A 24,131-nucleotide genomic window follows, 5' to 3' on the forward strand; every position below is an offset into this window, starting at 1 on the left:
TGTCTGGCTCCAGAGTTTGTTCCCCAGAAAGACAGAAAAATACACAGAAATTACTCTACAGAGTGGTGGCAGGGGAGGAGCTAGGACATGGTGCAGTGGAAGCACCAAGAGGGGACCCTCCCAGGACATTTCTGTCTCATTTCTCCCCCTACCTTGCCCCAGCCCCCCAAGCTACAAGCTACACAGGGGCTGAGACCTTGGCTTACTCACATCTGTTGTATTCCAGCCCCTGACATATTACCTGCAGCCCGGATTGCTATTGAACTGCACAGAATTGTCAGAATCTTAGAATATCTGCCTGAAAAGTCTATATTCTTGGGGTCTTGGAGAAATGAGGCTATGGACAAGCAAGAATTTGGATAAAGAATAAGAATGGAGTTAGGAGTCCTTATTTTGGACTCCTCGGAGTCAAAGTCTCTTCAGACTTACGAAAATGATAGATTGATTGGCGGTCTGTGTCCATACCTTAATCCCACTGGCCACTAATGAAAGCTGAGAGTGCAGGAGCCCTTGGGGGTGGGCCCAGGCTCATCAGCAAGAAGCCCCACTGCCCACACTGACTGTCACAATGTGACCACAGTGGTCTAGCTTCCCTCCCAAGCAGCCATGAAACCCTCATGTTGACACTGAGCGCGCTCTCTGAACACTGCTGGTGGCAGCCCCGCTCCCAGTTATACAGGATTCTGAACTAGGGGTCCTGGTTCATGAGGTTTTACTAAGCCCCGAAAGTATCCCTCCTGTCTTCCTCTAAAATCCCAAGAGCCCAATTCTCAGTAGTCTTACGACTCTAACATCAAAAGGTGAGCACAGCTGTGGAATTTGGGGCTTATGATGATGATAGCAGCCACCACTGATTAAGGATCTATGTCTCAGGCAACGCGCCCGCGTTTACAAGAACTGTTTCTACCCCTCATACAGCCTTGCGTGTAGCTGTGATTCACCTCAACTCAAAATGGAAAAACTGAGGCTCAGAAAAGCTAAGGAACCTTCCCCAGATCACTGAGCTAGTAAGTAACGAAGCCAAGGTTCAAATCAAGTTCTGTCTGACTCCAAACCTTTTCAGTGATGCCAAACTGCCTCCCAATGGTGATGGTGACGATATGTAAGTTATTGCCCAGTATGGAAATTACAGTACCTGAGATTTCTAAACCAAACTGCAAGGAACGAACCTTTATAGCCAACCACAGTAGCGTCAACACTCGAAACGTCAAATTCTCCTCGAATTCTCCACAGACTCAACTGTCAACCTTGAGTCCAGTAGACAAAGTCCGGTGAGAATGTTCGTGGTTGCCTGGCAACCGCCTTGCCTGTGGGGGAGGGGATGGAGCACCTGCTTTCTCCACTGACTCAGCAGCAGACTGCTCATCCCACATGTGGGAACAGGGACACAGGCAGGGAGGACTCACTGTCACTAGAAAGTGCACAGCTGTGTTAACCACCTCTAGAGGTTTAGATCAGGTCCCAGGACAATGTCCCAATCCTAGACCAATGTCAGGAATTGGTGGGACCCAAAGACTGATATTTATGCTAGCATTTCAATCTCACTCCCTTGTTCGAGATCGTTTCTACCTGGGACAATCCCACAGCCAAGGAAGGAAGCCCTTGTGCTGCACATTCCCAGGGACGGGGTGGGGTGTTCAGCACCTCACAAGGCACCCATCCCACGTGCAACAATTCCTGGAGGCTTCATGGTTCTTCTGAAACCCGCCCACCTGTACTCTGTCCAAGGCAACTCCTACAAAATTCACCAAACATTTAAATGCAACTGGGGCTGATTTTTTAATATAAATAGACAGCTAGACTACACAACCACCCCTGCTACCTTCCTGTCTCTTCTGCTTCCTCAAAAGGCAGCCAAATTGGTAGTTACAGACAGACACAGAGAAGAAGGTTAGAGCTAGGGAATAAAATATTCAATAATACCATGAAGAATATGTATGGGGCCAGGTGGTTGCTTGAAGCACCGGGAGTGTGCTCTCTAAAGAACTTGATTTTCTAACTGCTTTCCTGTACATCTGACACTAATACAGAAAACACTGATGTGAACTATAATTGAAAAATAAAAATAATTCTTTTAAAAAAAAAGAATGCAGGCAAGTAGAGCACATGGAGGGAGCCAGGCTTCTAAGCTAGCTGTCAAGTAATCACTGACAAGCCTGCCCTGGCTCTGAGCCTGACTGAGGGACCAGCCTCCTCTAGATGGGGGCGCTCTCAGTGGCCACTCCTCAGGTCCAGGGGGAGGTGTTAGAGATTGTGTGACACAGGAGAGAGACCAGCAGCCTTGTCTGCAGGTGGGGGTGGGCAAGGCCACAGCTGGAGCACCTCACACTCAACACACCTCTCTTCAAAGTGCAGTTAGAAATCTCCTCCAGCACACAGTGCAGGAGCAGCAGGCCCTGGGCCCTTGGACTGCTTGGTGAATGAGGCCCCTGCCCTGACCTAACAAGCTGTCCTCTGCCAGCCTCTGGCCCCTTGTCCTGTCCTAAGCAAGTCTCCCCTGGACTTTTATGTGCAGCCACCTCAATGAAAACACCTTTGGTGCCTCCTGCTAAACTCCAGGCCCAGAGAGGAAGAGGGACAAACTTGCGATCCAATGAGTTTGTTTTGAAATCATCTCCTTACTAAAAAGAACCCCTTTACCTACACAACTCAAAGCATTACCCACCCCACACCCCACCAAATCTTTTGACTTCTTTCAAAAAGGAAAACTCCAAGGCTATTCTCCAGGGAAGCCCACTTCTGAAGGTTCAGTCTTTCTTGCTTTGCTCTAGACGTATCTCTGTCCAGAGCAAACCATAAGAGTTGGAGTAAAAGGCCCAACCAGAGTGCTGGAAGCCTGAGCCAATCCAGGGTTCAGCTCTACAGCTCCGTGTTGGGACCCCCACAGGGCGTCTAGAACTGCTAATATTTAACCTACTGCCACGATGGGCACAGATCACTGGGACTGCCTTCCCACCCACGCCTGTTCTGGGCCTAATTCCTGGCATAGTTTATCCACATGGCCTGGCTCACCTAAGCGTCCTGGAGCCAGGAGAGTGGGCAGACTTGCCAGAGGTAAAGGGCCTACTTCTCCTCCTGTTCCCGCCTCCAGGTTCCTTCAAACACCCCCAACAGCCTCAGGCCTTTGCCAGAATCCTCTTGGCCAGGTGAGGGCCAGAATGCTACCCCAGCCGCAGAAACCCTGGTGCTCTCCTCAGAGGAAACAGAGCCCCCCTGGCCACCTCAGTGCTGCCAGCCTACAGGGCCAGGAAAAGTGAACCTCTCTGCCCTGGCACAAAAGCATAGGATCTCTGAGATCACTATCTTCACACAAGCGCCCCAGCCCATGATATAGAGGGGTAGAGTCTCTCCCCAGTCCCCAGGGACCAGCTATTTCTAGATCTGTTACAAGGGGGAGGGAGGGATTGCCTGGTTTAATCCCTTAGGAAAATCCAGGATCCCTGTGAATGGGTCCCAGGCTTTGCTGAGAGGCAGTGTCTGGAGCCCAGGGAGGCAGGAAGTGCCCCTGTACACACACACACACACACACACACACACACACACACACACACACACACCACCAGCCCTAAACTAAAGGGACCCTCCTGGTTTCTGATTTGGCCCCAAGCTAATCCTTTGAGTGACTCCCAGGCCTGGTCGGATATCACATACCCCCCTCACCCCCCACCCCCACCGCTCCACCCGCTGGCTTGTCCTGTGCATGTAACTGTGAAGCCCAGGACCAAAGAACTCTTTCTCTCCTGTCCTCAGACCCTGGTCCTTTCCCACAGCAAGCCCCTGTTCTAGTGAGACTCAGATTTCTGGGGAGATTTTAAAGGCTTTTCTCTCACCCCAGCCTCAATCTGCCAAGCTCTGTATCTTGGGGCAGCCAAAGCAAAAGCCCATGGGACCTGTGTTGGCAGAGATGCGGAGAAAATGGAAGCCCATGCACTGCTGGTGGGAGTGAGAATGGCACAGCCGCCCGGTCAGTGCAGCTCAGCTGCTGATCATCCACCTGTGAGCCAGTTTATGGTTCGATTCCACATCCGGGCGAGTGGCCGGGTTGTGATCAAGATTCCTAGTGGGGGGCGTGCAGGAGGCAGCCCATCAGTGAGTCACCATTGATGTTTCTCTCCCTCTCTCTCTCTCTCTCTTCCTCTCTCCGAAATCAATTTTTTAAATAAATGGTACAGCTGCTGTAAAAAAAGAGAATGGCGATTCCTTGAGAAATTACACATAGAATTGCCATATGGTCCAGCAGTTCCACTCCTGGGTATATACTCAAAAGAATTGAAAGCAGAAATTGAAATATTTGTACACAACATCAGGCTTTACAATAGCCAACAGGGGGAAGCAACCCAAGTGTCCATTGACATACGAATGGATTTAAAAATGTGGTACATACATGCATACAAAGGAATATTATTTAGCCTTAAAAAGGAATGGAATTCTGAGAATGCTACAACATGAACCTTGAAAATACTCCAGGCACAAAAGGACAAATAGAACATGATTCCACTTGCACATCATACCTAGAAGAGACAAATTCATACAGATACTCCAAAAAATACAATAGTGGTTCCCAGGGCAGAAAGGGGGAGGGGAGGGAGAGGAGTCAGTGTTTGGTGGGTTCAGGGTTTCACGTTGGGAAGATGAAAACGTTCTGAGTGTGGGCAGTGGCGTTGGTTCCACAGCAATGTGACTGTACTTACAGCCCCTGAACTGGACACTTCAAAATGGAAAACATGGCAGATGTTATGGTCTGTAGAGTTTATGCTACGTTTTGAAATGTTGGAAAAAACGATGGTTGTGGCAGGGACCAGGCCCAAGAAGGAATGTCTGTGAGCATCTGCTCCGACGGGAGCCGTGTCCCTCCTCTCCTGGTCAGCACGCTCTTCTTTGCAGGAGTTCCCCTGCCCACTGCGAGGAGGGAAGAGCCCAGGCTTTGGAGTCAAAGGTTCATTTACATTCTGCATTCACAAGCTGTGAAACCCTGGGGAAGCCACTTCACCTCCTTGTGAAGTGGGAAAAATCAACTCTGCCTAAAGCATCCCTAGGCTGTCAGCGGGTGTCCTCCGAGTTAAGTCCAGTGGGAAACCTGGGGGGTCTTGGAGCGTTTGTTTTGTAGCTCTCGTCCCAGTGTATCCCTGAAGTGCAGAAGTAGCTCTGAGGGTACCTGTTTGTGCTCGCCATTTCCATAGCTTTTCGTTTCCCCATGTATAAGCAGGGTACCCTCTTATGCACGACTGTTGTGAGAAAGTGGACTTGACGTGCACCCCAGTTGACCTCCATAGTAAGGTTAAAAGCTAAAGACCCCATCCTCAGCTGACCAAGACCTGCCATGCATGACACACCCACACCTTCCCTCACTAGGCCAGAGCTCAACATCCAACACAGCCTAGAGGTCTTGAGCGCCTACTGTGTGTCAGGCTCTGACCCAGGGCCTGAGGATACCAAGAGTGGATAGGAGACTAGATCACTTAACCCTGGGAAGCTGTCACCCTCTCTTGTGCCACCTCTGCCACAGCACACACAAGATTTGTGGCACCATGGTCGCAGACACAGGAACAGGACAAAGGTGTCTGGGACTTCTCTACTACAGACAGAGGAAGCTACTCTTAGCGACATGTGACGAAGCCCCCACACCCCTGCAGACAGTGGAGATCAGGGAAAGCGAGGCACTGCAGGAAGTGTTTAGTGCCAGGATGTAGCTGCAACAAACCAGCGCTGGAAAGAGCACTGAGCGTGGAGTCCTGCTTCTACCCGCCGCAGGCTGAGGGTACCAGGGAAGTCCCAAAACTGCTTGGAGCCTCAGCTCCTTTGTACTGTGTGGGAAATAAGTGACCTCAGACTCACAGTGAGGGGAAGGGCTCTAAACCAAAGAAGCAACACTCACTTTTCACCAAGGAAAACAGGAGATAATCTTACACTGTTACTGTAGATGGTATTTGACTCCCTGATGACAAACATTAAGTTGTTGTTGTTGTTTTCAGATGAGTAAAATCTATTTCCCTGAGAACCAAATCAACAAGGACAAGTGCTGGCGAGGATGTAGAGAAAGGGGAGCCCTAGAGCACTGCTGGTGGGAATGCAGACTGGTGCAGCCACTATGGAAAACAGATGGGGTTTCCTCAAAACATTACATATGCAGCTGCCTTTTAAACCAGTGACCCCACTTCTAGGAATATATCCTCAGAATCCTGAAACACCAATCAGAAAGAACTCATGCACCCCTGTGTTCACAGCAGCACAATTTACAGTAGCTAAGATCTGGAAACAGCCCAAGTGCCTATGAGTAGATGAGCGGATGACAAAGCTGTGGGACATTTCCACCATGGAATTCTCCGTAGCTGTAAAAAAAGGAAGGATCGCTTACCCTTTGGGAAAGTGTGGAGGAACTGGAAAGTATTATGCTAAGTGAACTAAGCCAGTCAGAGGAAGAAAAGTGATCTCACACATATTTGGAATATAATCAACAAAATAAACTGATGAACAAAACAGATCCAGAGACCTAGAAGCATGGAAAAAACTGACGAATCTCAGAGGGAAGGGGGGGGGAGGGGGGGAGAGATTAATCAAAGAATTTATATGCAAAAATGCATATGTGCAAATATAACCGAAACCTATGGACAAAGAGAATAGTATGGGGAAGCCTGGGGTAGGGTGGATGCGGGGTGGAGGGGATCAATGGGGAGGACAAGGGGGACATCTGTAATACTTTCAACAATAAAGATGAATTTTTTAAAAACAATTAAAAAGCTAAAAAAAAAAAATGAGGCATCAGAAATTCTAATCTTAGGTCTTAGGGCATTGGAGTCAGTCTTGCATGTCCTTCCTTAAGACAACATCACCTGCAGAAACATGTAATACCTTGACATCCTTGCATATCGGGTCTTACAGGCAAACAAATTACTCCAATACATAACTATGATTGTAGAGCCTTTAAGAAATTCTTTGCTCTCGGGTACCCAAGTGATCTGAAAATTGGGGTCTGAGGCCATATTAGTAAACAGAGAATTTGCTTATTTGTATCAACTGGGAAATACACTTATTTAGTTTCGCAGAACAAATACATTGCCCGGGATAAGTGGAGGGTACACTCACTAACAGTGTATTGAGTGGCCTCTGACAGAACTTTTGGTGTCTCATGGCCTCGTCAACCTTAATATTCACGCTTTCAATTTGAGGAAATAAAATGGGAACAATGATGGCAAAACAGGGTACTAGCCCAGCTTTTTAAAATGTCACTCTCAGTTGTTTTGTGCATATTTGTGTCCCTGTGTAAGTTTCATAATTTCCTAATGAATGTAAGATTGAATTTAAAAGGTACAGCCTTTGCAAATTAAAGAAGAAGAAAAAACAGAAGAAGGAATCCTCAGCCCTGTGTGGGAGCTGAGATGTGCACAGAGGCCAGCAGTTAGGCACCGATCCCCCCGGGGTCTTTTTGGGATCACAGCCTGGTGTCCTTCCTGAGTCTTTCTGAAGAGGCCACCTGTCATCTGAGCCACTCTGCCAGGAACTCCCCAGGCCCCCAGATCCATCCCTTCAGCCTTCCCTCTGGTGTGAACAGAACTGCCTTCCCTTTCTTCTGCTCCCCTTTCTGCCTCAAATGGCCGGTATCACACTGACTTTCTGGGGGGGGGGGGGGAGGAGCAGGTGTCATAGCAGCAGTTCCTAAGATGACTCCACAGATCTCTAGAGGCTCCCAGGATGGGCTTTGGGGACCATGGAGCCATAGCTTGTATTTGTCCCTTTACCATGGGTGCCATTGATGAAAATCTCCATGTTACCGGCTAGAAAGAATGTCCCTGCTCTTTGACGCCCCCATGACCTTAACACTGTTCAAAATTCCTCCAGATGTCTTCGCCACAATGGCAGGCTTTCTCCCACCAGCCAAGCAACCCCTAGGAATAGATTCTGAGTTGAGAAGTGCAGAGTTATTTATCTTCGAGCAATGGGTGGGTCTGAATATGCTGGTGAAAGCCCCCTGTGCATCCCGATGTTGTCTACTTTCCTACAACTTTCTGTACCCTGTGAGAGCTCCTGCTTCCTCCATTATAATCTAAGCCAGACTTGTCAATGCGGTGACCTTGGGGCCTGGCCAGCTGCTACTGCCTGATGAGACCTAAGGACCTGTGCAGGGATATAGCCACAAGTAAACGAAGTACAAGGACAGGATGGGGAAAGACCTCTGAATCCACTGTACTCCTTCATTTCCCATTCAATATTATTCCACTATTCTCTTTATTTTACAATACTGTTCTTTGGATGTTTGGAGATAGTCTGAAGAAAAGGCAGTGCAGGGGGTAAAACCCCAACCAGAGCAGAGATTTCCCCAACCCTCCAGCCCTAAGGATAACCTCTGATAAACTCTACTGGGAAAACTCCAATGTTTGGGCCTACGCTCCCTCTGATGTAAAGGACTCACTGTATCAAGAAGGAAAAGTTAAAGGAATTTTTAACACTAAATATTTGTTGAACTGAATTACACGTGAAAAGCACACCTCTTAATTCTGTAGCTTCTTTGACTCTGATTTATTGAAATAAGGGAATATTCAAGCCAACAATACTCATCCTATTGACTTTGGAGCCCTTGCAACCACAGTTCCAGTTTCTGACATATCTGTCAAGTAAGTGGGACTGATAAACTTTTTAAAGCATTCAGCTATTAACAGGGCAAAACCAATAGACAGAATGATGGCTTATCACCATCGCCAGATCCTGCCCTGGCGGGGTAGCTCAGATGGTTAGAGTGTCCTCCCGATACACCAAGGCTGTGGGTTTGCTCCGGGTCAGGGCACATACAAGAATCAACCAATCGATGCATAAATAAGTGGGTCATAAAATTGCTGTTTCTCTCTCCTTTTTCTCTAACTCCAAAATCAATAATTTTTTTAAAAATTCTAAAAAGAAACTAAAAAAGAAAATTGGCAATTCCTTTCCCCACTGTTCTCAAGCTGGAACAAACTGGAGACCTGGGTTCACATGAATGAGCAGGGCCAGTTCACTGCGGAGTGAGGGATAATCCACAGCCTAGCACCTGGGAACCATGTGAGAATAACAGAAGGACATTGACGAGTGACAGTATCAACAGTAAGTCCTGAAAACAATTTTGTTTTTTACTGATAATCAGTGAATTCATGCCAGCTCCTTGGAAACTCAGGGGTTTGATTCCACAGAAATAATGCTTTCTATAATATATCATCCTCCCGTGTGAGTCTCAGAAAATTCTTATTCTCTGCCTGGCCTGATGTGGTGCAGCGGCTGAGCGTCAACCTAGGATCCAGGAGATCACGGTTCGATTCTCCATCAGGGCACATGCTTCGGTTGCGCGCAGTCGATCAATGACAACTGTGTCATCATTGATGTTTCAACTCTCTCTCTCCCTTTCCCTTCCTCTATCTGAAATCAATAAAGGTATTTTTTTAAAAAAGAACATTCTTATTCTTGTGACATTGCAAGAGGCCCACTCCCACTAGCAACCAGTGGGGACGAGGAGAGCTCCCACAGATAACAAATTAACTATTCAATCCAAAAAAGAAAGTAAACAAAAAATGGAAGGCATTAAGATAAAAATCCCAAAGTCCTAGACCTATTTTGAGTCAAATACTGACAAGATGGAAGCCATCTGTTACATCATTCTGGATTGGCTCCTGAACTTGCACTGCTGTGGGATCATGAGAAGCTGGAATCGCCTTTGAATTCCATAACTCCTGATCCAAAGTGCAGGACAACAGTCTCCTCAGGTGGCTGGGCAGTTGAACCAGAGAGAGGGCAGAGGTGTAGTTTTTCCACATGGCTCTTTAAAAATACTTCAATACTAGCAACCCATTATGCAGCACGACAGGCAGCATTTGTGCAACTCAATCCCTGTGAATAATTAACACTAAGCTGAAGTACGCTCAATATGACCTATATATTGTGACCTATACAGTTACTATACTTGCATTAAAACTAAGGCTAAGGCTAAATGTAATACGGAAAAGTCAAGAGAGTTATATTAATCTCAGCAAGTCAGTGTAAAATTTTATGTTTACCAATGTCTAGTATTTAAAGTAATGCATTTCCTGACATCTTATTTACCATCTTCAATTTCAACTATATTTGACAGACATTAAGAGCTGACCAGGGAATATATAATAAATGAAAAGAAACCAAACATAATTATATATACAATAATGACTGAACTTTGTATAACAAAAGAGAAATATGTTATATTTTATTCAGCAAAATATTCACAGTGGTAGTAACTCCTGAAAGGCAAAAAAATCCCTCTTATTCATCTTTATAGTGTCATCTTATAGGAGAGTGCCTGGCACAAAGTAGGTGTTCAATAAATTTGTGTTGAAAACAATGAAAGTGAGTCATATCTGTCTTCAAAAAAAAGGATACTCAATCAATCAAATAAACATATGAAATTTTAATGTCTGTATCTGAAATATACAAGGGTCTAAGGGCAAAGTCAATTCTCTGTGTAACTTCATTATTACAAAGTTAAGTCGTGAGTCAAAAACCCAACTCTAAAAATATGGTCTTAAAAATCACCTATCTGCACACACACTAAGACAAGTAGGCTGTCTTATGCTGCATCATCATCATCCACTGCAGCATAGATGGCTTGATTCCTCCTCTTCATTTTCTTCCTTTGTTCAGGCTCGTGTTCATCACTCAGCCTCTCAATGGCACTCCGGGGAAGTCCTCCCCATCTCCAGACTCCACAGCCTCACCAGGTTTCCCCTCTGTGACAGCTGGGGAACCCAATGTGTCATCAGGAGAAACAAACATGGAACCTGGCAAGATCCTGATATCAGAGAAGCTGGCCGAAAAGTCAGAGGCCTGATCAGAAGAAGGTTCTAGGGATGTTGTATTCATGTCACTATGTGCACTTACAAAGCTATCTTCCTCTTCCTCTTCTTCATCTAACATTATTTCATCTGGATTGACAAAGGACACGGCAGATGTGTCTGTGTTATATTCACTGGGATCTTCTCCAGAGTCATTACTGCCCCCTTCATCCTGCTCTTCATACTCGCCACACAACTGATGTTCTTCCTTGGCCTTCTGAAGACTGACATTAATGTCTGTGATGCCAAGTTTGGCACAAAATTCAGTAGTCTGAGGATTGATCCTATGAACCAACTGCATCTGTGTCTGTGGCTTGCTTGGGTCATAACAAGCAGCCGTCACACTAAAGTTAAGTGGAATTTTGAGGTCATGATTCAATGTTTCCAATACTTCATTCATGGCTTCTTCGGTTGCACTATAATCCCACCTATAAAAGTCCAAAACAATGATCTTTTATATGTTATTGGCCGCAGACGATAAATAATAAAATCTAACTATGAACTTCAGGTGCAAGGATAAAAAATAAATGATAATCTAAATTCCAGTTAGTAAAATTACAGTGAATTTAGCAAAGGGCCATTTTGAAATAAAAATAATTCATAGGAAAAGATGTCCTTACACCCTAAAGCAAGTATAAATTACTTTAATGAACCAAAATCTCTGCCATATTATAGTTCTGTGCACACTTAATCACTTATACACTTATTTGGGTTGGTGCTCAACAATCCATTTTCTTGTAAACCCTGAATTATTCTCACATTCATTTAACAGTTTTTTTCTTAATCAAAAACGGGGAGGGGGGGGCCGCAAAAACCTTGCATGCATGCAAAGAGCAAGTCAAGCTTACCTTTTATGCAGACCATTATTTTCAGGCATATTCCATAGGTGCCCAGTTACATTAATAAGACTGTTTGTAGCCCTGAGAATAGTGAGCCATTCAATATCATACTCTAAGTAATCAGGAGCACTGGGGTCATGATCTATTTCTATTACCTACAGGAAGAAATTAGTAATTTTAACAAATACATATCTATTTTTAATATTCTAAGGATTTCAATATGACAATAAAAGTTAAAGGGAATTTAATTTAGTAACCTAAAAATATTAATGTAATGTAAATATTCCCAAAGAATTCTCAGGCTACATAAATTACAAAAAGCACAAATTAATAATTTAAGAAACAAAAACTAAAATGTTTCCTTAATCATTGGAAGAGTATAACTATATTACAAAGTTATTTCATTTTCTTCTTACCTGAAGAAAGTCTCTATGTGGTAAGCATTTGTCCAAGGCTAAAAATTTGGTTGCTTTGGCAGTCTCTCCTTTATCCTTGGCCTAAACGAGATGAACCATGATTTAAGAAAGAATGTTAAAACATCACAGGTAATTCGTACATTGGATAGGATGGAAACAATCTTTGTTACACAAAGTTGTGTGTCAAAGGAACAACTGTTCCTTTTCCAAAGCAAGTTAGTTCTATACTCACTTGTGCAACAAGGGCACTTAAACTACCTGGGCTTCAATTTCTTACACAAGTCGAAGTAGAAACCAATAGTGATGATGATAATGTTAAATCAAAGCATTTAATACATATATATCAAAGCATATAACAGGGTTAAAGATAACAGAAGTGCTTAAAAGTAAATTGGCACAGTTAAAAGTTCACAATTTTTAGAAGAAATCATAGAAGAAAATCATCACTTCCTTGGGTTAGCAAAGATTTCTTAGATACAACATCAAAGGTAGATGCGATATATCCGTAGAATGAAATTCTATTCAACAAAAATAAATGAAATACTGATACATGCTTACATACATAAATGAACCTCAAAAACAAGCAAATAATAGAAGCCAGGTGTCAAAGGCTATATACTTATGATTACATTTATATGAAAGGTTCAGAAAGGGCAAACCCATGGAGACACAAAGCAGATTAGTGGTTGCCTGAGGCTGAGGGTGGGAACAAGGACTGACATCACACAGACACAAAGGATCTTTTCAGGTGGTGGAAATATTCTAAAACTGGATTATGTGATGTGTGCAAACCCAAAAAATCACTGAATTATACACTTGAATTAATTTTATGTAAATTTACACCAATAAAGCTTTTTTTTTTTTTTTTTTGTTAATCGTCACCCAAGGATATTTTCCCCATTGATTTTTAAAGAGAATGGAAGGAAGGGGGGCGGGGGAGAGAGAAACATCGATGTTATACAGACAGATCGACTGGTCGCTTCCTCCACATGCCCTAACCAGGGCCAGGGATCGAACTTGCAACCCAGGTATGGGCCCTTGACCAGGAATCAAACCTGTGAACCTTCAGCGCCCAGACCGATGCTCTAATCACTGGGAGACACCGGCCAGGGCACCAATAAAGCTATCCTCTGAAAAGTGAATTGTCAGAAAGAAATATGGAAGGGGTCACAAACATCAAAGTCATACTGAAAGCAGTAAAAAACTGACTCACTGAAAACAGTAAGGCACATGGAGGAAAAAAGTACAAGGGAACAAGCTATGGGATGTCCTACTGAGGACCAGGTATCAAAATTCAGTGCTGATGAGGGACTAAGAGAGGTGGAAGGCACAGAGGTTACAGACGGATCTTCGCTGAAGGGCAGTTCTGAAGAAAGGTGATCTTTGGTGCTGCTGAAGGGACTAAAAGAGAACACAGGTAAAGTCAGAGGAGGTTGAGGAGCCAAGAAAAAGGGATCGAATATGTTGTTAATGCAGAGATAAAAGTTCCTAGATGACAACAGAATATGCAGTGGAGAAAAGTAGCAAATTAGATACTTGAATAAAAATCCAAGCATGTCAGGAGCCCTAAGAGACAGAAAATAACACATGTGGAAAAGGCGACTGAAATAAAACAGATGACTTGGACTTTGGAAAATGAAAGGAGTAACCTTGCCTCCCTCTCCCAGTGAAACTGGGGAAAATAAGCCCACAACAGAAAGGGCCTACAGGAATGTTTCAAGACAGAACCTTCCAAACCATGTTCGAGGAACACAGTTAAAGTAGACCTCTACCATAGTTAAAGTGTTTGGTTAAGTAAGCTGGGGAAGCACATCCCACTCTTGGAGTAAGGCAATGCCCATTAATCAGTACATTAAAGACTTAGAAATTCTATAGAAGCCTCCAAGAATAAATCTCTAACTTTGTTAACCCAGCATCTTCTAAATGAAATACTTTATGGGAAAGTCAGTTTAGTCCAAACTGGAGGTGAAAGAACCACATATTTCCACAAAAGCCTAATTACAGGTATATATTTATTCTCTACCTTCCATCATGCACTACCACCATGCAGTTATCCAAGGAAAACTTACTCATCCTAAATTCCCTCCTCCCTCCATCACCAAATTCTGGTGATTCTACTTCCAAACTCTCTCTAGACCGTGCTTCATTCTCTGTGTTCCCTCTTTGCTTTAGGTTACAGTCTCATCTTTTGTTTAAATAGCCTCCTGTGCCTCTTATTTTATATCACTCCAATCCGTCTGCAAAACTGCTGCCAAACTAATCTTTTGAAAATGAAAATATGATTGTATCACTCTCCAACTTTCCCCATTACCTCTGGTTAAAACCCAAACTCCAGAGCATGGCCCAGAAGGCACTTATGTTTTGTCCTAGTGTCCATGCCCCCGCCATGGGAACTAGCTGCAGTTCCCCAAAGGCGGCATGTTCTCAGGCCTCTCGCACCCTAGATTACCCTCATAATCTCCTTCTTCCTGGTACCATCAATTCCTTCAGAAAAGCTTCTCTCGTCATCTCTCTGTCCACAACTCCATCCCACCACAGTCTGGCTTAGGTGCTCCCACAGTACCCTAGGCCTTTTCAGCACAAACTTATTACACTATTTTATCATTGCTTACTTGTCTCTTCCCCCCACTGGATTCTGAGTTACTCACAAAAGGAAAGTTATCTTTCATTTCTTTCTCTAACTTTACAACTGGGTCAACAGTACGTAGCCCATAAATGTTCAATAAGTGTTTGTTAAATGAAAGAATAAATACTGTGTTTTCTACCTGATGCTGCATCAAGGCTGCAAACTTCACATGAAGGTGCGCAGAAAACCAGTAATTAGGCTTTAAGTGCTCTAGAAGCTCGGAGGCAGCAGGGCTTCCTAAGGTGTTATTTTCCACTTCTTGTCGGAAAAAAGATTTAGTCTTAAGAAGTTGCTTCTTATTTCCATAATGGTATATACTTCTTGGCCAATCATGAGATAAGAATATGTCCATAGGCTGCTTCAGCTTTAACAGAAAAAGACAACTTTTAAAAACAGATTAACCGTTAGTAAACCCCCTTCCTTCTCTCCACCACCACACAACCATCTACCCACTGACATCTCTGGATTTTTGTGCAATTCATTTTAAGGATCTTTATGTAAGGAAGTCACAGCAATGCTAACCTACTCACTCACGCAGGCAAAAAGAAACAGCTTCCTCTCCACCTCCATTCATCCTTATTTTCCAGCAAGGCAGGTCAACAGAGACACACTTTCTATAGACTGAAATCAGCTATGGTCTCTAGCATTGGACTTCTAAAATATGTAATACCATTGTTCTTTTCCTTTTTGGTAAAGAAACTGCTGTTTTAAGATCCAGAGACACCAGATTTCATAAGACATCTAATGTAAATGATACATACAGTAAACCAAAGGTATAGTCCTTTTTTTTTTCTAATGGATTCACATGGTATGGTATATACCAAAAATACTCTGTTTACTACATAAATCACATTAGAGGTATTTAAGGTGGCTAGTGTCTTCATGGGGGACACAAAATATACTCCATACTTTACTCATCCCAGCACCTCCAAGTAATCTGAAACAAATACTTGGAAAACTAAATTTAAATAACTTAAGTGTTTAAGGCAATACAAAATATAAGAAAGATATAATTAACCACTGAGTAACTAGGCAATAAGTGCAATGAAAATTCAGTTAAGGCCTGGCTGGTGAGGCTGGGTTGGTTGGAGCTTCATCCAATGCACCAAAAGGTTACCAGTTCTATCCCCAGTCAGGGTGCGTACAGGAGGCAACTGATGGGTGTTTCCCTCTCACATCGATGTTCTTTCTCCCCACCCCGCCCACTCTCTCTAAAAAAAAAAATCAGTAAAATATATTCTCAGGTGAGGATTAAAAAAAAATTCAGTGAAACGTGATGACTTTAAAGTAGAACACTGGCTGGGGAGTAGTATCTAAGCTGAGTCTTCAGGGACTGGAAGGATTTAGGCTGGTGAAAGGGAGAAAGCATTCAAAACAAGGTTAACTGTTACGAGCAGGGCATTCGAGAAATGCCTGCGAGCATCCTTATGCTCCCACAGGGGCTGTGTGGTAGGGTGGGACGGGCCCAAGTTCACTCAGACAGGCTCCACCATGCGACTGTTTGGGAAATCTTGGGCAGGTTGCTTATCTACCTGAGCCTTGGCCTCTCATTCTTAATGACAGAATTTCTGTGGCGACAATATGAAGTCTCATGTGTGAAAACTGCTTAGCCCTGTGTCAGGCGTTGAATGGGCTCTCGGAAAAAATCTAGCTTCACCTATTCTCCAGTTAAGCCAGTGGCTTTCGACACCACTTTCCTGATTTTCCCATATCTTCTGTCATCTTTACTATTATTTCTTTTCTACTTAATATCATTATTTAAAATAAAATATTTTAATATTTTCTTTAAAGTATTACTTTATTCCAATAGATATTTTTTAGTCCTACCATAATAATATCTGAAACCGTGGATTAAATGTTTTGTTTTTACTCACTAAAATAAATTTATTACCATAAGAATTTTCTAATGTGCATCTGTGAACCTCCTAAAAACAACTCAAATCTGAATTTTAGAAATACTGAATTATGCTCTCCTTGGAAGAATACACCAAAATGATCACAATACATTTTGGTACAGAATTACTTTTACATTTTTTCAAGCCTTCCATAATGTACTTTTTACATACCTGTTTCAACTTATACACTTCAACATTTCTCACATGATATATACTCCTTATTGTAGCTGAATTATAAGGAGGGCACTCAAAATGACCTTAAATTGAAGGAGAGAAATAAGCTGTGTTTAACACCTTTAAATACTGCAAATATAAACAGATACACATACTTCCCTAAAACTAATATCTGTTATCAACGCTTTAGGTCCTTAAAAATTTATTAAAAATACACTGCTCTTTATGCGCTGATGTTCGACTAGTAAGTGATCACAAACTGAATCTAAATTCGAGGGCATGTAATTTTTAAAATGAAATTACATTTAATTTTGAAGTACACTGTTTATTCACATAGTTTTCAAACAATACCTACAGAAAGGTATAGAGTAAAAAGTGTTCTTCCTAGAGAGTAGACCAGTGGATGCCTAGGGCTGGTGGGAGCAGGGATTAACTGCAAATAGGTATAAAACTTTTAGGGGTGATAGAAATGGTCTAAATCTGCAAGGTGGTAAAATCTGGATGTATAGCTCTGTAAATTTACTAAAACCATTGAATTGTATACTTACAATGCTATATAAATTTTACCTCAATGAAACTGCCAACACAATGGGAGGGGTCCTCCTATGCCTGTCCCCAGCCATCGGTAACACTACCTAGAAGCAGCCAGTGTTAACCAGGTTTCAGTGTTTTGTTCTAGGAATACCATCCATGCACGTAACACGTCATCTATTTCTTTACCCTCCCTTTTTTAAAAACATAAGGGGCAGTATACTTTATACATGTTCTGTACCTAGTTTTTTCACTTCACTTATTTTGGAGTTCTTTTCATATTAGTTACATATAGAACTGCTTCTTTTCCTTCTTTATTATTTTAATGGCTTCATAGCATTAAACTGTATAGTTATATCATGACATATTTAACTAGTTCCTACTTTTGTGATTACAAACAAAACTGAAATAAATTTACATATATCATTTTGCACATGTGAAATATACCTATACATACATTCCTGGAAGTAGAACTCCCGGGTTAGAGTACTTTTATAATTTTCACAGATATTACCAATTGCCCCTCCAAAGAGTGGTTCCAATTTGCACACACACCTGCGATGGTAGGAGAAACCTTATTTTTGTATGCCCATGCCAATAGTTTATGATCGTAGAGAGCAAGGCACAGGGAACAGACTTGTGACTTAGCAGTTACAATGAGGATCTAAGTTTTAGCTGCCCAACTTAATTCAAGAAATTTTAAAATCAAATGTGAACCCAAGCTATTCCTTTAATTTTGAAATCAAGGTATAATTCCTTCAGATGTTGTAGGGTGAATAAGTACAGTGTGGTATACAGTTGACCCTTGAACAACATGGGTTTGAATCACTTACAAGTGATTTTTTTTCAGTAAGTGCCTGTACTGTTGTTTTTTTTCAAATATAGTTTATTGATTTGAGAGAAAGGAAGGGAGAGGGAGAGAGAGATAGAAACATCAATGATGAAAGACAGCCATCGATCGGCTGCCTGCTGCACGCCCCCTGCTGAGGATCGAGCCAGAAACCCTGGCATGTGCCCTGACCAGGAACTGGGCCACGCTCTCGTGGATCATAGGCTGATGCTCCACCGCTGAGCCACGCCGGCCGGCAACGCCTGTACTGTTTTTGATATGCAGTTGGGAGTATGCAAATGTGGAGCGTAAACTGTATGCATTGATATACAGCACTTTACATAGGGGACTAGAACATCCATGGGTTTTGGTGTACACATCAGTGGTGGCAGGGGGGTGTCCTGGAACCAATCTCTCACAAATACGAGGGACAACTTAAGTTTTGGGGAAGTCAAATTTATACGTGGATTTTTTACCATGCAGGGGTCAGTGCCTCTAACCCCTGCATTGTTCAAGGATCAACTGTACTTATGCATCGGAATACTAGTCACAAATTAAAGTGAATGTATTAGAGTTACTTGTTTCAATATGAATTTCAAAAACATATTAAACAAAAAAGCAAGATGCAGAAAAATACATGCAAAATTATACATTTATGTGAAGTTTAAAACATGCTATATAATACACTCCTTAAAGCTTTACGTATATGTTAATGATATAAAATATTCAAGTGAATGATAAACACCAAATTCAGAACAGTGACTGCCTGATGAGGAAAGGGAGGGATAGGACTGAGGACTGACATTAATGAGTTTCAACTCTATCTGTACTGTGTTATTTCTTAAAAATCTAAACTAAAAATGGCAAGAATACCAAGACTTGATAAAACTTGATGGTGTATACACAGATAATACATACTATGTCCTCTATATTTCCACAGGCATAAAATATTTTATAATATAAATTTAAGAATAAATTACTCAGTTCATAGAAGAAATCCAATGAAAAAGTCCAACTATATATTATGCTTAAGTTACTCTGGAGCATGCAAGTTTTAAAGTTTAAACACAGTACAACAATACCTTTTCAATAGTCATGAGATCTGAAGATACCAGAGATTCCACCAATCCTTACACCTCGGTATTTTACTACACCTGCCAAACCTGAGAAATTACATAGTTAAATAAGATTACTAGAGGCAAAAGCAATCTCTTTACTAACTGAATGAACAGTTTAAAGGCCTAGAATTCCATGCAGTCCTAAAATTATTTGAAAATAAAGTATCATGATGAGGTTACTCTTTTACATAGTAACATGCCAACAATATATAAGGTAGACTAGGGAGGAGAGGCCTAGAAGCAGATCAGTCAAGAGACTAAGCAGAAAGGAAAAAGAACAAATGGGATAGGACATGCTAAGAGGGAAATAGGCATAATTTGGTACCTAATCGAATATGAGGATGGAGTATGGGAATAGGCAAAAAAGTGACCTATAATGGATTTATATGTTTCATATCTGAAAGTCAACACATATAAGGAATAAAGAACCTGACTGATCATTCTTCAGATAATTTCACCTTTTCATAATGTTGCAGTTGTCAAAAGATGATCAATCGGTAACGAAGTAGAGAAGTTAAATTTCTGTAGTTTGCAGGAATACATATAAACATTTCAGTAAAGAGATAAAAGGACTATATAGTTTAAAGGGACTAAAACTGAGCCCAACTCTAATCAGGTCTGAAAATGTAAATGCAGGCTATAGGCAATGCAGAGGATAAAGGGAACACGTTAAACAACCTGGTGAATTCGAATAGCTGAATACAGATGCAGGAAATTCTACAAGAAAATTTCCCATTTTCTTCAACAAATAAATGGCATGGGGGTGGGGAGGAGAGAAAAGGAACAGTTATAGCCTAAGAGATTTTAGCATCATAACAATCCAATAAAATGTGTGGACCTTGTTTGGGTCCTATTCAACAAGTCAATTGTAAAACAGACATCTTTGCAATAACCAGAAAAATCTAAAACATGAATTAGGCAACAGATAATAGGAAATTACTGTTATTTTAGTTAGGTATAATAATGGTACTGTAGTTGTGGTATTTTTTTAAATCCTTATCACTCAAAAAATATGTACTGAGTGTTTACAGGTGAAATAATCTCATGGCTGGGATTTGCTTTAAAATACTCCAGTCAGCCTGGCCAGGCATGGCTCAGCAGTTGATCGTCCACCTAGGATCCAGGAGATCGAGGTTCCATTCCCCCTCAGGGCACATGCCCGGTTTGCGGGCTCGATCCCCAGCAGGGGGCGTGCAGGAGGCAGCTGATCAATGACTCATCATTGATGTCTCTCTCTCTCTCTCCCTCTCCCTTGTCCTCGCTGAAATCAATAAAAACATATTTTAAAATACTCCAGTCACCTTCTTCCACAAAAAACTTTAGGAGATAAGGATGGCAGAATGATAATAGTGGTTGAAGCTAGTTAATAGGTACAGAGATTGAGTTTGCGTTACACCACTTCACTTTTACGAAAGATCTACAGTAGTACCTGTTTTTCCAACTGAGAGAAATCTGAAGAGGACTTTTGCTTTCAAGAAAAAAGGCAAAAAGCCAAAACAGCATTCAGCATTTGTTTTGCAGTATGCATCCAGAGTAGGGAGAGTGGGCCCACCAGCTCCTTCCCTGGGAATTACACTCAGCATCAAGCCACCACAGCTTCGAACTGTGTCTGAGCATCTGTGCTTTATCTCGATTAGCAAGATGTGTCCTAAGGTAGTACAAAAGCCTAAGAGAGCTTCTAACAGAGTTATACTTAGCATAAAACTGGATGTGATTAAGCACATTCCTATGATTTGACAGGTTATTTTCTGGGTCTGGGAGCACTCAAAATTTTTGCGTGTAAATTAATGGTAATTGTTAGGACCCTGGCCAGGTAGCTCGGTTGGTTAGAGCATCAGCCCCAATAAGCCAAGGTTGCAGGTTCAATCCGATCAGGGCCCATACAAGAATCAACCAATGAATGCATAAATAAGTAGAACCACAAACAGATGTTTCTGTTTCTCTTTCTCTCTCCTCTCTTCTCCTCTCCCTTCCACTCTCTCTAAAATCAATAACCAAAAAAATTTTTTAAATGTCACCAAGGCATTGGTGATTTTTAAATTAACGGTAATTGTTTATTTGCTTTACACCATTTCCCCTTATGAAGTTTTCATAGAAATGCTCTACTTTCAAAAAGTGGGAAAAACCTGAACTATTCTCTATTTTTGTGTATGTTTAACAATTTCCATTATAAAAAGTTTACTTCTTTTTCATGTAATAAAAAGATGGGGGGAAAAAGAAAGGAATTGCAAATACTGTGTCAGTTCTTTGCAGTTTTATTAACTGTTGCTTAAAACACTAGAACATGGACTTATTTTCTTGATTACTTATTCAAATTAAGAAATACCCAAAACACCATATATCTGACGATGCTGCCCAACTGGTATACAAATCTTAAAAGGCTCTTCCATCCCATCAAACCAAGAACTTACCCACAAACACATGCCTAAATAATAAATGTTTGGGGCCACCCAGCCACCATAAGGTAACTCTTGCAAATGATTGGAGGCTTCATGGTTTCCCCCAATGAAGACTGTGAGAACTGGGGCCTTTTTCTCTCCAGAGTAATACCTAGAACATAAGAGTAAAGTTGTGCGTTGGCATAGAAGAAGTGAGGCACAGAGAAAAGAAATTAGGTGTGCCTATACAATTAGACATAGCAAAAAAGCAAAATAAGGTCTTATGGAAAAATCTGAGCTCATCAGGAAAAGTTCAAAAGCTCTTTATAAACAAACTGCCCATATGGGGGGATAACTTTGTAAAGTATATGACTTTACACTATGCTGTACACCTGAAACTAATACAAAATAATATTTAATGTAATCTGTCATTGAAAAATATAATAAAGAATTGTTTTAATGGTCTATCCTTGTCCTTAAGAATGAAGGGCTGCCACCTTGTGTTGCAAGCCAGTTAAGTCAAGAACTATGTCTGTTCACTACTATAACCTTAGCTTCTACAACCGGGACTAGCATGTAGCGAGCGTCCAGTAAACCCTCCAGGATCATGAAATGAACTAGTCCCAGAGTCCTATCAAGTACAAGGTAGATCAACCTGTCAGTTTCTACCTTCAGGCTCTGCCCTCAGGCTGCGACCCCGTCGGAAACAGGTAAGACAGGTGAATGGACAGGAGAGAAAGAGACAAGTGCTAAACGCCAGTTCCCACAGTCACAGCGTGAACAACGACGGGAACTAAGGGAGAGGGGCTCGAACCCTGTCCAGGCTCTCTCCCCACCGCTAGCTAGTCACCTCGCGGCGCGGGCCCGGGGGCAGTGCAGCGCACCTCACCTGGAGAAGGTCTGCATGTGGCGGTACTTGGAGGGCACGGCCATGCGGCGCAGGTCCGCCTCGTTGCGCACCGCCTGGAAGTCGCCGCAGCACAGCAGAAGGTCTATGGGCCCCGGGCCGCGCCGCTCCGCCAGCGCCAGCGCCTCCTAGATCTTGTCCAGCTCCCCGTGGCAGCAGCCGGCCACAGCCACCCGCATCCTGCCGCCCGAGGCGGGGAGCGCTGCCCGCAACCCCCTCGAGCAGAGCGATCCCAGCTCCGCGAGCACAGGCTGGGCTGAGGGCTCAGCTCCCGCCAACACGAACCGAGCCGCCACCTCCTTGAGGCGCCTGCAGTCTAATTCGCTTCCGGCTTCAAATCTCGCGAGAATGGGAGCTGCAAGGTTAACCCCAGGATTCGACAGCTTTCAGATGGCCTCGGGTCTTTAAGTCTTAGCAGCTGATAGGTAATAAAAGTCACAACCACCGTAGTAAAAACATAAAAATAAAAGTCCCCAGAAATAGGCTAGTTTGATAAAATTAAACCAAACGAAAGAAGTGAGCAGGTGCAGTTGGCTAATACCCCAGTATGAAGCTCTCACGGCAAAGATAAACTAGAAATTAAACAAAAAAGATTTTTAAAGAACCAAAAAATAAAAATAATTTTAAAACAAACGTAAAAACTCACTGAGGATTTTTAAATTATCCCCCGAAGAGTTTCTAAAATTATCAGGGTGTTGTTTTTAAGGGGCCAGAGACTCTTCATCTTCCCAGCAGACAGTCGTTTGCACAACTAGAGAGGACTCAGGAGGGCACCGAGCGGGCAGAGCCTCCAGGAGGGGGGCCAGGCGCCAACGGAGCGGCCCAGACGGACACAAGCCAACAAATAAAACACCTCTGACAAATCTAATCAAGAGAAGTAACCCAATCGAGACCTCCTAGGGGGCCCAGCTGGGTGTGGCTCGGCGGTTGAGCATCGACCCATGATCCCAGGAGATCAGGGTTCAGTCCCCGGTCAGGGCACATGCCCGGCTGTGGGCTAGACAGCAGATCAGTGCCTCTCTCATCATCCATGTTCCTACCTCTCTCTGTCTCCCCCTCCTTTCCTCCCTCTGAAATCAATAAAGATACGTTTAAAAAAACAAAAGCAAAATTAGCGCAGAGGATAGTTCATCCATCCCTGCTCATTTTTCCACATTCTTTTTTTATTGCCCTTATACCCCCTCCACCTCCCTCCACCACCACCACCCAGTCCCCGAAATCACCACACTGTTGTCCGTATTCATGTGTTTTTTTCTTTTTTATTCAATTCTCCCACCACCACCACCACCCACATCCCCACAGCTATCAGCCTGCTTCTATGAGTCTGTCACTATTTTGCATGTCAGTTCATTTCATTCATTACATTCCACATATGAGTGAAATCATATGGTACGTGTCTTTCTCTAGCTTTATTTTTAATATTTTACTCTCCTTTTGTATTGGATTTTTTTTTAAATATAGAAATTGAGCTCTTTTTGACAAATGCAAAGGGCTACTCACTCAACAGGCAGGTGCCCTCAGACTGTGTGTGATGAAAAAAGTAAGAATCCATTATTCAATATTGATGTAAATAAACAAATATATAAGTAATGGGA

General features: G+C 42.6%; 2 pseudogenes across 2 annotated transcripts in view; both read right to left on the bottom strand.

Moving 5' to 3' along the window:
* Positions 1-24,131, bottom strand: part of LOC308567468 (alpha-1,4-N-acetylglucosaminyltransferase-like) — a 71,137-nt pseudogene that overhangs the window by 32,590 nt on the left and 14,416 nt on the right. The gene's annotated exons all lie outside the window — the stretch shown is intronic.
* Positions 10,385-23,253, bottom strand: LOC308567472 (lariat debranching enzyme-like; annotated as a pseudogene). Its single transcript has 8 exons — positions 22,519-23,253; positions 21,677-21,801; positions 19,216-19,296; positions 16,771-16,856; positions 14,844-15,068; positions 12,079-12,159; positions 11,672-11,817; positions 10,385-11,251 (listed from the first exon to the last, which is right to left on the bottom strand). The product of its transcript is annotated as a lariat debranching enzyme-like (transcript).

Source organism: Miniopterus schreibersii, assembly GCF_964146895.1.
Source record: "Miniopterus schreibersii genome assembly, chromosome: 15".
In the NCBI taxonomy this organism is placed as follows: Eukaryota; Metazoa; Chordata; class Mammalia; order Chiroptera; family Miniopteridae; genus Miniopterus; species Miniopterus schreibersii.